This window comes from Equus asinus, chromosome 2 (assembly GCF_041296235.1).
Source record: "Equus asinus isolate D_3611 breed Donkey chromosome 2, EquAss-T2T_v2, whole genome shotgun sequence".
Classification (NCBI taxonomy): Eukaryota; Metazoa; Chordata; class Mammalia; order Perissodactyla; family Equidae; genus Equus; species Equus asinus.
The window spans coordinates 124,876,386-124,889,979 of record NC_091791.1 but is presented as its reverse complement, the minus strand read 5'-3'; the positions used below and the strand labels follow the sequence as shown (position 1 = coordinate 124,889,979).

At 40.6% G+C, this 13,594-nt stretch overlaps 2 protein-coding genes across 13 annotated transcripts in view; one reads left to right on the top strand and one right to left on the bottom strand.

The window, feature by feature from the left end:
- HMG20A (high mobility group 20A) overlaps positions 1-7,382 on the bottom strand; it is a 76,547-nt gene extending 69,165 nt beyond the window's left edge. For both annotated transcript variants that reach the window (XM_014841423.3, XM_070504459.1), the window contains exon 1: positions 7,088-7,382. The gene's annotated coding sequence lies outside the window, so the exon portion shown is untranslated. The remainder of the gene's footprint in view (positions 1-7,087) is intronic.
- Positions 7,383-7,869: 487 nt separating this feature from the next.
- PEAK1 (pseudopodium enriched atypical kinase 1) overlaps positions 7,870-13,594 on the top strand; it is a 298,588-nt gene continuing 292,863 nt past the window's right edge. For 9 of the 11 annotated variants that reach the window (XR_011501633.1, XR_011501634.1, XM_070504457.1 and 6 more), the window contains exon 1: positions 7,870-8,061. The gene's annotated coding sequence lies outside the window, so the exon portion shown is untranslated. Of the gene's footprint in view, positions 8,062-8,530; positions 8,672-13,594 lie in introns of those variants that run through there. The other 2 variants (XM_070504452.1, XM_070504458.1) reach the window with 2 other exon arrangements.

Genomic DNA, 13,594 nt, shown 5'->3' with positions numbered 1-13,594 from the left:
ACACAGAGAAATGATTTCTTTTAAGGATTACATATTAAATTTTAGAAAATTATACATACAAATTAGAAAACAATCACAATGATTGTTGTTTTCGCTGAGTTCAATTTAGTAAAATGTACTGGGAAGCATGCCTATGTTTGAGTGCCCATTGTGTCACTTATTAGTGTGTAATTTTGGGCCTTAATTATCTTATTTATATATTGGGATTACATTTTATCTGACTAAAAGCCAGCATTGGAACATGGCATCTCTTGTTTTGTATTCTTGGTCTTAAATTTGTTTAGGGAGTATACTATATTTGAATAAAAATAAAAGAATCTCTCTTCATTTGCTAACACCTAGTATACTTTGAATATCTCATTATCCTTGTTATCATGTTAGACTTGAAGTCATTATTTTAAAAGTTACTTTGTGGGATTCTCTTAGGGCTATTTGTCTTCCCCTTCTACCATCAGCTGAGTCTCACTGTATATACTCAAAGACAGTTGTTTTCCTACTACTGCCTTCCTGTTTCTACTTTGCTCCATCACAGATTTGGGGGCAGTATGTACCTGCTCATCAGAGAGACAGAAAGGGCCTTGAAAATGTGGGCTTTAAGAGAAAACCTCCTCTCCTCGTCTATGTGCTATATCTTCCCCCCCGGCCCCCAAAATAAAATACTTCTCTGCTAACCGCTTCATTATGTACATAGGTAAGTAAATGCCTGATTGTCCAAGTTCATTTCAGATTTCTCTTCCAGTTTCCATTGGCCACTAGTAAATTTTAGTAGTGCTATTGACGGATCATGGAGTATGAGAATGATAACCGACCTGAGAGACACTCAAATCCTATCTCTATCACTTACTGGTTAAATGACTTTGGGCAAGTGACCTAACCTCTCTAAGCCTCAATTTTCTCATATGCAAAATGAAGTTAGTTAATATCTACAACATCAAATTATTAGAATTAAGTTAGTTACATAGGAAATGGAATCATGACTAACTGTGGTTTGAATGTGACTATCATTTAGAAAATAAGGAGAGCACCACTGAATAAAAGTAGCTGGTGAGCCGATTCAAATTAGAGGCAGGTTTGATCTCTAGGGTCCTTAAAAATCCATATTCTCTAAGGAAGTCATTCCAGATGGGAGAGCAAATATAAAGGCTTTGCGTTCCTTCATGCTCCAACTGATGCCAGTTCCATGGTATAGAAACACATCATATTAAAAGCAATAACCATAGTGAAGAATAATTTTATGCTTATTCAATTAGCCAAACATTTTTGCTGGTGAAATTGTGGTAAAAACAGCACACTCATATCCTGCTGGTGGTATCAAAAATTAGTACAACCTCTAGGGAAATAACATAGCTATTGTATCGAGAACTATAAAATGCCCATACTCTTTGAAGCTATAATCCCACTCATAAGATTCTATCTTAAGAAAATAATTCAAATAAGGAAAATAGATATAGTTTTATTTCATAGTGCCTGGCAATTAAAAGGTACTCAAATATTTATTCAAATGAATACCTTTATTTGTACTGACTTCTGCAAATCACTGCCCTCGATTCCTTCCTGTTAACATTTATCTATTTGCATCACTGGGGGATAGATTTAGAACCAAATTCTATACCTGTGTCTAGTCTCTGTTCTGTCATCTTCTTTAGTAACTTCAGTGTTGACTGCTATCAGACTCCCTTACCTTATGATACTTTCACTCTCTGAACTCAGTTGACCTTCACATAGAAAACAAGTTGACCATATACCACATCCTTGACTTAATCAAAAAGAAATGTGAAGCTTTCTTCAAGATCCTAAGATGTCTTTCTCCTTTGTCAATACCCTTCAAGTCTAACCATTCACCTCACTGCCTGCTTCATTAAGACAAAAGATAGCCAGAAATCTTCACATTCATCCTCACCTAATCCTCAACATACTTCTAGCCCTGTACCTAGCCACTTACATTTCCCTCCAGGATGTGAGGAAGAATTATCACCTCTTTGCTTTCATATCTCTTGCTTCCTTCTTCTAGCCCCATTCAAAATTTTGCATGCTTCAAGTTTAAGTATCTTTATCTATCTCTTTTCTTTTTTGAGATATAATTCACATACCATAAAATTCACCTCTTTAGTGTACAACTCAGTGGTTTTTAGCATATTGGTATACAAGATATTTTGGTATCAAGGTTGTGCAACCATCACCACTATGCCAGAACATCTTCATCACTCCCAAAAGAAACTCCATACCCACTAGCAATTACTCCCCATCCCATCACTCCCCATTAGCGGCAACTGCTAATATACCTTGTCTCCATGGATTTGCCTATTCTAGACAGCTCATATAAATGGAATCAGACAGTATGTGGCCTTTTGTGTCTGGCTTCTTTCACTTGAGTGTAATATTTTCAAGGTTCATCTATGTTATAGCATGTATCACTACTCATTCCTTTTTATTGCTGAATAATACTCCATTGCATGGCTATAGTACATTTCATTTATTCATTTATCAACTGATGAACATTTGGGTTTGTTTCCATTTTTTGGCTCTTATGAATAATCCTGTGAACAACTGTGTAAAAGTTTTTGTGTGAACACACTTCAATTCACTCTTGGGTATATAACTAAGAGTGGAATCTCAAGTTAAGCATCTCTTGATATCCAACTCTATTCTGTTTCCGAGTTCAGTTAGCCTGGGATACCTCTTACAATGCAAACAACTGTATACTGACGTCCCCATCCCAGCTTCACTCAAACACCTGCAGTCTTTAGAGTCTACACACATTAATTACAACTTCTTTCCAATTGAGGGCAGAGATCACTTCTCACAGTTCTATCATGTAGTAGGTGTTTAATATATGCTCATCCACATATTGACATGCTAAGATGCCCACAAATGAGAGAATGATGACTTACTCACTCTTTCATTTGACAGATATTTGAATGTCTATTGTATGCGGATCACCATGCTTAATGTTGGGCATAAACAGTGGACAAAAGTTACTGATCAGTTTCATCATACCTCAAGCACCAGTTCAACTCCACAAATATTTACTGAATACTTATGATGTGAATGGCATCGTGCAAGGTATAACATCAAACAGACAGGAATAAGATACAGTCTGCAGCCTTTTATGGCAGTACATAAACTCTACATCCAACAATAACAATGACAAAAAACAGCAGCAGCAGCAGCAGCACTGGATATTAAATGTCATAAGAAAAGTATAAAATGCTCTGAAAGATCAATGGACAGAGTATATATGGTTGGGAGAGTGGAAAGAGGACAGACATAAGAAAATACCTCTTGAAGTTGAAGGTGGTACTTGAGAAAGGGCCTCAAAGAAGGTGGCATTTTGATAGACGGGGATTCTCAGGAAAAGAGAAAGTGTTTCAGGCAGAGGAAAGCATGAACAAAGATAGAAAGGCTAGACACAGCGCAGAATTTTTCTTCAGAGACAAATCCAGTTAGGAATGTGTAGATGGGTAACGAAAGATATGGCCATAGTGTGAAAGACCTTGAATATTAGGCTTAGTATTTAAAAAGGTTTAGAAAAATGATTTGAAAGTCTTCCTACAACAATTCAAATTACTTTAGTGATTCCTTAACCTTTTCTTGAAACTTTTCTATTATGCATATTTTCTAAACTGATCATGGAAATTAGTGATTTCTCCTTCCCACAAGGAACAAAAAATAACATCTTGACAGCTAAGTGAGCACGCTGATAGGGGAAGATAGAATTTCAATAATCCTAGCACTGTATCCCACACTTTTGGGACTATGTAAGGCTTAAAACAGACATGTGGGCAAATCCCAATATCCAGAAGAGCAGAAGTAAGACTGAGGGTAAAATAACAGTATTCACTAAGTGCCTAACAACAGCGATTGTGCCAGGTGATTTACCTATAATATCTGTGATCCACCAAACAATCCCATTTAGGTTTATGGCAACTGAGGCTCAAAGAGATCAAGTAAACTGCTCAAGGTTAAAGCTAGTAAGCTCAGCTGATAAAATTTAGACACTAATTTTGAACTAGGCCTGTCTGATCACATATTTTCCCCATTGTTCACTTTCATTTATTTTTTACCATACAAAAGAGGCTAGAATGGTAGGATCATGATGTATGCGTCAATGAAAAGGGATGCATATTTAACACAGAGTTGTATGGCTTGAAGAAAAATTAAGCTGAAATATTCAAAACTTGGTTTAGAATGGCTTAGAGATCAAGACCAAGAGAGATCAACATTAGGGTTACTTCTTGATCCAGTCAGAACAACGAACATACTATAGATCTTATTTAGGAACAGCAGGAGAGCAAAATTCCAGTTTTGATTAGGAAACTAGAAATAAAACTCCAACAGAATATGGAAATGTTTGTATTCACTGATGTATTCCAAGTCCCTAGAACAGTGACTAGCACACAGCAGGCATTCAACAAACTTTTGTTGAAATAATAAAAAATCATGTAAGGGGTATTGTCATTTGAATACTCTTGAAGGCCCTGAAATAGAGATAAAGACAGCAGAGTAGTAAATTGAAAAACCATTCAAGTTGTTAGGATACTCTCTTTAACACTCAACCTCATAGCAAAAACAACCAACTACCAAAACAACAAACTAAAAGGCAATAGTTGTAAAAAAAACAGCATGATTTTCCAAAGAAAGGGAGACAAAAGAATGAAAAGACACTTTGCGTAAGATATGCTATCTAGCACTCTGTGGTTAATCACATTTCAGTGAGACAGAATCCAGAATTTTGACCTACTATATTAATATTACAAACTGCTGTTAGCAGTGTATACAATGACTGCTTTTGGAAAAAAAATGGTTGTTTAATCTAAATGTTCTAAAAAACGGACAAATTCTTTATTATAGACAGCAAATAATGGAACGAAAATCCCAAAGTCATTAATTCAAAGAAACAAGAGTACACCTACATAAGTCTTTATTTTCCTGATTTTGATAGTATGTTTCTATTAGAACATGCAAAGATAACTGCAACAAAGAACATTAAGTGAAAAAAAAAAAGCCTCCAGAAGAGAGCAAGCCTCTCTACAGGAATACCTGTAGAGAGAATAAAAGCAGGTTCCACGATTTCCCTCCATTTTTCACAAGCTTTTCTAATATTTTCTCTTTGATGGAACTAATGAATAACTGCCACTTATCACTAACATCTTCTTCTAGGTATGTGCTTTATATATTGCTTTCTTCTGAACAGACAGTTCTTCAAACTGTTCAAGTCTTTCAGCTGCGGCAATTTTTCTTATTTCTATTATGCTGCATTTCTTCCATGGAGTAACATAAAAACCAATTTAATAAACTCTTTTGCTTTCCAAAGACAGTTTCCAAAAGGCGGCACTACTGCATTTCAGTCAATATTATAATTCATTTCTCTATCCTTTTTATCGTTTAGCTCCACAATCTTTACTTACTTCAATAATTCCTAATACTATATAATTTGTCAGGATGATCATATCATGTTTTCTTCTATATTACATTAATACAGAAGACAGTGAACACTATCTCTCTAATCAATTCATACTTGCTTGAGGCAGTCGACATGTCCCCAACCTTGTAATAATAATAGATGTTATTTTCTTCTTGCCTTTTCAACTACTACAGAAATTTTGTAGTCTTTAAAAGGATAATTCATTGACTTTAGGGTCTTAGATTTTTGTTGTTGTCTACAGAAAGTTAAAACATACATTTTTTTCCTCACTGTAACATTTGGTTGAAAACATATATTCTAATAAACTCTAAACCAAATAGCTTTTTAAAGAGAACTAGAATTAAAATAATTGCAAACTCCGAGGATAGATTAGGTAACAATCTTAGAAAGAAAAAATACACAGGCCTTATTTTTTTAGAAATTCTTGAAGGATATTACAGTTCATTTGATAGATATCCTAAAATTACTAAAGTTGTTGAGATTTTATAAGCTCCAAATAGATTGATTTCTTCAGTACAGAAACACCTAAGTATTGTGGTACTTGAAAAGAGAAGCCAAAGAATCAAAGTTGAGTGTTTATTACCACTGTACATATAGTTTCTCATAAAACACTGAGAATATAGGAAATACACAAAGTTCTTTCTTACTCATCTTTTGTCCTTTGTGAGCCAATTTTCTCCCCCTTCTTAAAATCTGAGCTCAATCTCCTGCTCTTGGCACCATGCTTTAAAACCACAAAGAACAGATACCATTTTTCAATTGATGCTGAATTTAATTAGAAAGGGGGAAAATGCACTAAAGTATAACTTTCACAAATGCTACACACAAATTACACGTAAAATTTTTTAAGGCGGAGAAGTTGTTTTCAGGCACACGGCAGAGCCTGTAGCCCAAAATCAAGAGGTCTAAGAATGTAAGATAACAATCACATCAGCTAAGGTTACACCAAGTATTTGAGTACCTCACTATGACACTTTCATTCTGGTAAGGTGAAAGTGCCTCGTAATTTACGTAAAATATTCAGTCCCGCAATAAACCACCTCCTTAAAAGAGCAGCTACAGAGTTTCTGTGGCGTGTCAAGGAAGACGACACCACTGTATCTCACTGGGTCAAGGTTGAACTTTCGGGGAGCAGGGGTGGGCAAGTCGTGAGTCACACAAGAAGGCGCATGGTCTTGCAGACATGAGTGGAGAATTTTAACAACGCGTTTCGAATCCTTTGAAGAACGCCTTAAGAAAATTTTGTTAGGGAGCACATTTTCCATCGTACGCGTAGAAACAAAACTCACATAAATTCTGACCGGAGGCTGGTGATTAGCACAACTTGGTAGAATTACCTAACTTTTCACATAAAATACAATCCCAAGGCTTTAAGATATCGTCTATGCAAACGGCACCAAGCATCACCTTTTCGAGCCCTCGCCGGCACAGGAAGTGGTTTGGACAACCCCCAAAACATCATCCTTCCCCCACAGGAAGTGAGCTATGTTCCCCCTCCCCCAGGAGGGCCTTCCTCCCTTCCCCCAAACGGAAGTGAGCGCCCCCATTCAGTCAGCCTCAAACCGAGACAAACCAATGACAACAACGGCAAAAAGGGCTGATCTTCAGGGGGTGAAGGGCACCTCCACTGTGGTCACCCCCAGCCTCGCCTTGCTTACTGACCTGCTGACGATAAGGGCAGGCAGGGACCCGGGGCCTAAAGAAAGTCCCTCGCACAGAGGACAATTCCCTGAGCCCCTCTCAATCGCCTTCACGCTTCTCCGTCGTCTCACAGCAGGACAAAAATTCCTCCGCAGTGCTTTATTTTGATGCCTTTCTTTCCCTTTACCTAATCGCTAAACCACCTTCCCCTAGGCAACTTCTATTACCGCAGTAACATTTAAAATGGACCCAGTGAAGTGAAAAACAAAATATTATTCCCGATACCTACAGAAGAATGAAGGGATTATTTTGTTCAAATGCGGCGGACTACGTGATTACGCAAAGTAAGACATTTTCGCGGAGGTTTCTGGGAGATGTAGTTTTTTTTTTTTAGTTGCCAAGGCATACAGAAAGTATTGGGACTTAAATTGGTGACTACTATATACTGGAGTCCTTGAAAACATATATTTCGTATTCGACGGCAGGCTGACGTAGGGGGTGGGGCTCCGGCACCAAATAGGCCAATACTTCTTTCCCCGTTTCCTCTGAAATTGAATGGAACCGAAATTTCCCTTCACGCCTGCCCCAGGTCCTGGTCGTCCCTCCGTCTTCCTTTGGCCACGTCCTCCTCAGCCAATCAGTTGCCCTCTAGGTCTCATTCTCTTGAGGTAGGAACGCGAGAGGAGGGACCTCCCAGCGACTCCTCCTGCGGGGCTGCGGCGAGCCAGGGGAGAGGGCCGAGGGCCTGTGCGCGCGCGCGTGCTCGCTCCTCAAAGAGCGCGGCGGCGAGTGCGCGCGCGGAGGGGCGGCGCGCGGGGCTGGGAGGAGGCGGGCGGGCGGCCGGCGGCCGGGAGCGCGCGGTGGACTCAGCGGCGGCGAGCAGTTACTTAGTTGTTAGACGGTGTCAGTTGCTCGGTGGCGGCGGCCGCGGTCACCAGGGAGGGGACGGGACGGCCAACGATGGTGGTCACTGCGGCGGCGTGTGTAGCCCTCAGGTAACAGAGACAGGGCTGCCCGTGTGCCCTCGGTTCTCCTCTCCTCTCGCGCCGGCTTGTGGGACTTGGGTCGCCGCGGGGTGAGGACGCTGACCCAGGGGAATCCGGGCGGGGCTGCGCGGGGTCTGGATGGCGCCGCCGCGGGGACTCGGGCGGCCGGTGCGTCCGGCCCGGCGGGGGCTCTCCGGCCCCGGCCGCCCCCGCGCACTGCCGCCCCCAGGCCCGCCGGCGCCGCGCGCCCCCTCGCGCCCCCAGCCGCCCCGGCTCCCGCCCCCTCCCTCGGCGGCGGCGGCGGCGGCCCCGGTGGCTCGGCGCCCCCCAGAGGAGGGAAAGTTGGGACCTGGCGGCGACGGACGCCCCCGGGCGCGGCTGGGAGGCTGCTGGGGAAAGTGAAGCCTGGAGGAGCTGGACGCGGGGAGGCTGGGGCAGGAAGGGCGCTGCTCGCTGTTGCTGAGTCTCCACGGACACCCCGGTACAAACCTAGGAGGATCCGGCGCAGCCTCGCCAGCAGCGCCGGGACGAAACCCGGTGGCTCTTTGCCTGCTCACTTCGCGCTGCGGCTTGTGAGCCCCCTAACGCGCGGGTTTGCTCTGTTTGGGGATTTTGAGAGGTTCGTTCGATCAGTTTGTTTCTCCTTTGCCCTTTGACTCATCCGTCCTTGTAGCTTTTCTTACCTCCCGCGATGAGGATTTGCTGTCTGAACCCCCTTGCCTACCCTGTCCCCGTCGACTGCACCATCCATCTGAGAGCTTATTTCATTTTTCGTCCTTTGACTAAGTTAAAGACTGCTGAGAGCAACAGGAAAGAGGAGCCTTCCCACCTTTAACCTTTAAATGTTGCTTTCTTGCAATCCGTTTTTTTTTTTTTTAAAGATCCAAGTTTAGGAATTTGAGCGCTGTGGAATGGAGTTTTTGGAAGGCTGGCGTAGAGGAGATAGTGACGAGTTAAAGGAAAACTATGATTTCATCTTTATTGGCCTTGCTATTGAAAACCTAATACATTTTTCTTCTGCCTGTGTTTAATGTGGTAGGATTATACGTTGAATTAAGTAGTTGGAGACTTACATAAAAGGCTATTTTTAGGTCTTTGGGTGGTGTATGTCAACTGCTTTTCGCCTGAATTGGGATTGCCTTGAGGATTCTGTTTTGGGGCCTACCTACTGATTTTTGTTCAGCCACAACGTCTTTTTTCCCTGATAAATGAAGTTATGTAGTGATGTGTATAGTTGGAGAACCCGTGTTGCTCTCTGCAGTGTGAAAGTGAAAAACGTGAATTATCCATAGGGGTAAAACTTGCCATGAACCATCTTGGATGCTTGCTTCACGATGGCTTCTCCTGAGATTTGAGAACTTTTTGAGATAGCTCAATTCACTGAGTACCTTAATTACTTTCTGAAGTGCCTGTCACTTCTCTTTGGTGACTCCTTTAGTATATGACATGTTTTCTTGGCTTCAAAGATGGGAGTTACAGTCTTGGCCCAGAGATTAACAGTTAACAATGGAAGTAGAATTCATACCATTGCTAGTGAGTTTTGGCTATGACCAACTCACAAACTATGTGAAAAAACAAACATCTTTCCATCGCCGTCAGAGGGGAAGAGGGGCAAATATTTTATCATATCTTTATTTTGGAAACTCTAACATGACTATACTATGTGGGAAAAAATGTCAAGTTATTTTCTTTAAGACTTTTTGAATTGTGGTCCTCCTTTTCCCCATCTACCCCCCATTTAGGGGCTGACATTTATGTTTGGCTGGGTTCCAGGGTGAGAAGGAAAGTATTTTGGTGAAAGGAAAAGATAAGATTAATTGAACACTTATGATACTATGACTTTTCATTTTACCCAGTGAGAGTATAGAGAAATTTCCTCAGTCATGTTCGTACCCCATTAACATTCTGTAAGAATTCATTTTTAAGAGTCTACCCTGAAGCCATAAAGAAATAATGTCACTTCATAACTGTTCCTGACAATCACATTAAAAAATGTGTTCCTGGAATACATTGTATGTGTTCTCATATAAACATTTATCTTTGTACATTTATGGTAATGTAAATATTTAAGTCTGAGAGCTTAAAAACTTTTATTTGCCTATTTGCATACATGTTTTTCAACATCTAGCAGTGCCAACCATATTTGCCAAATAAGCATCAGCCATAAGTTCTTGCTTTGGCACATTTCATATAATAACTCTTCTAAATTGCTCCATAGTGAAGCATCATGAGATTAGCATTTGCTTCATGAGAGAGATTTGTTGTTGTTTTTAACTGTAATGATGTGCTGTTTAAGTGGAACAGGTGCTGGGCTCTAGCTGTTTGTGTTAAAACCTGCCAAATCATACTCTTTTGTTGGATGGGCTGTTTAAATAATTTGGGAACCAGACTGTGGCCCCTGGCATGCCAAGTTTGAGTTCAAGGCCCCATATTACTACTGCAAATCCGTTTTCACTGTATGAGGCAGATGTGTGTCATGAACTTTATTTTCTCATTGCTGTTCTCTCTCTAATTCCTACTCCCTACTGCCACTAGAGCTCATGGGGAAGTCTAGGCTCCTTCACTGCTGGTTTGTTTTTCTTGGAGAACTAGAAATTCTAGTAACTTTCAGGCCAGGAATAGATAGTTCACATTTGTTTGACAAATTTTTTGATTGCCTTTTAAATGGTAGGCATGGTGTTGGGCCCTGAGTATATGTAGAATTATAGTCCTTTTTGCAGGGATTGTACAGTTTAGGAGGAGAAGATAGCTGATAATCAATAATTACAACGTGGTGTGAAATAGGCAGAGATGTAAGCAGATTCCTGTGGATGGGAAGCCCAGAGGAGGGGTAGTTCATGAAGACTTGAGGTCTTGGGGTGAGGGAGTGTCCTGAAATACGTCTTAATGGGTTATTTGAGCTAAACTTTAAAAATAGATAGGAATTAACTAGGTTCAGAAAGAGGGGAAAGACTTTTTAGACAGTGCTGTCCTATAAAAATATAATATGAGCCACAAATGTGTCACATGTATTTTTAAACTTTCTAATAACCACATTAAAAAAGTAAAAAGCGAAATTAATTTTAATAATACATTTTATCTAACCTGATATAGCCAAAATAGTATCATTTCAACATGTAATCAATATAAAAAACGTATTACTGAGATATTTGACATTCCCTTTTTCATACTAAGTCTTCAGAATCTGGTGTGTATTTTATACTTGTAACACATCTCAATATGGACTGGCCACATTCAAGTACTCAGTAGCCACAGGTGGACAGCACAGTTTTAAAATAGGGGCTGATGAAGTCGCAAGAAGCCAAATCACTGAATGTCTTATTAACCAAGCTAAGGAGCTTTAACTTTATCCTAAGGCTGTGAGGATTTAGTAGGGGGAAAAATTATACTGTGATAGGATCACATTTGTGTTTTAGACCTATCTTGTTGATGGATTAGAGAAGGGCAAAACTGGAAGCTGGCTGGTTAGGAAGCCATTCCTGGTGGGAACTGTTGAGGAATGTAGAAGAGGAGTGGATGTATGAGAGACTTAGGAAGTATCATCAACAGGGTAAATAATTGGATTATGGAATTGAGCAAGATTTAAGATTTAGGATGAGTTCCACATTTCTGTTAGTGAGCTACTGAATGGACAGGCAACTGAAGAGAAGCCAACCATCTGTGCCGGAAGACCAAAGATGAAAAAAGGAAACTGAGAGATTTGTCACAGAAGGTGAGGGAGGAGAATATTTCAAGGACTAGTAGTGGTCAACACTGTATCCAGCCATGAAAAGGCCAAATAAGATAAGGACTGAATAAACTCTAAGACTTAGTGATTAAGATGTCTTTGTAACTTCACCTCGAGCAGGTAGCTACATTGTAATGGATTGAGGGTCTTGAATAGTGAATGACAGCTAGAAGTGTAGCTAATTAAGAGGGATGCATATTTTCAACAAAGGATTGAAGGAAAGAGTATAGATGGAGGGAAATACAGGGATTTAGAGAAGTTAACTCCCCTCTTTTTTTAAATTAAGAAGGTCTTGGGCATGCTTCTGTGGGATTGGAAAGAACCAGTGGAGGGGAGAAATTGAAAGAGAGGAGGAGCAGTGGGGAGGGGGAAGGGGGAGAGAGAGAGGAGAGAGGTGATTGATGGACCTGAGGATTTGGAGGCAGTAGGAAGAGATGGGATCCAAGGCGTAGGCAGAGAAACTGGCCTTGGGTAGGAGGTGGTTTTCCTTTTCCAGTGAGCAGAAAGGAAAGAAGTAAAGTTGGAGGCCTTGTAAATAAATTTATAACTGCCGGAGGAAGGAAGGAGAATGAGTTGTTGACTTGTCTTCTGTCATTTTTGGGTACCTCCTAAGAGTGAAGAAGGACATGATGGAATAGGGGTTCTGAAAAAGAGTACATGAGTTTATAACAGCTTCTGAGGTGGGGGGTCGGGGGGAGTTGGGGTAGATGCACAGACAGACACATGACTAGGAAAATGAAAAAGGATTGTTAGCATTGAGGACCCATTTGAGATTGTAGACCTTGGATTTCTAGGGATACCAATTTTCATGGTGGTTTGGTTTTTCTCCAGCAGTGATCGCTTTGGGTATAGCTGAAGAAAATATTTAATACTGACAAGAACTCATAGGGTGGGCACTGTTATTCTCCTTGATTGTAAGATGAACAGCTGGGATTTGAACCCTGGTGGTTCAGTTCCAAGCCCAGGCTGTTATCCATTGCTTTGCAGATGCCTGCTTCGTAGAGATATCTGAAGGACAATTGGTTGAAGGAATTAGTGATATTGAAGATTGTGACTGAAATGAACAACTGTGGGGTCCAGGCTGGGTTTGAGCAGAAACCCTGGAACGGGTAATTCAACTGGGAGAAAATGAAGGGCATGAAATGCTAAAGGTCACTGTGAAGAGCTGGTGAGGAGGGAGCAGTAATATTAGCTTTTATTTGTGGAGTACTTACTGTGTGCTAGACACTAATACGTTATTTCTGATTCTAACACTAACTCTTCTGTGTAAGTTTTATTAATGTTGTAGTCTTCCCTTTGTCATTCTCCTTAAGATGAAACTGAGGATTAGAGAGGTTAAATAACATGTCCAGAGACACACACTATCAAGTGATGGAACCAGGGTTCAAAGCCTATTCTTTCTTCTTCAAACCATATTCTTCCTAAGTAAGGAGATAAGAAGAAAAATGTGATAATGATAACAAGTGGTGGAAAGACACTGGGATATTTAATTTAGGATTTCAGAGGTGAATCATTCATTTAACAAATGTTTGTCGAGCATTAAAATGTGCCAGGCATTGTGCTAGGTATGCAGGTTACAGTAGTGAATCAAACAGACAAAAATTTCTGCCCTCGTGGATCTTACATTCTAGAGAGGGTGAGATAGGCATTAAACAAAATAAATAATTTATTGTTAGGGTTATTGTTACCTCAGAAGGTGATAGATAGGTGATGTAGAGAAAAATCAAGCTGGCAACAGGGACAGGAATGCTAAGGGATGTGTGCACCTTTTTTTTTTTTTTTTTTGCTGAGGAAGATTGGCCCCAAGCTAACGTA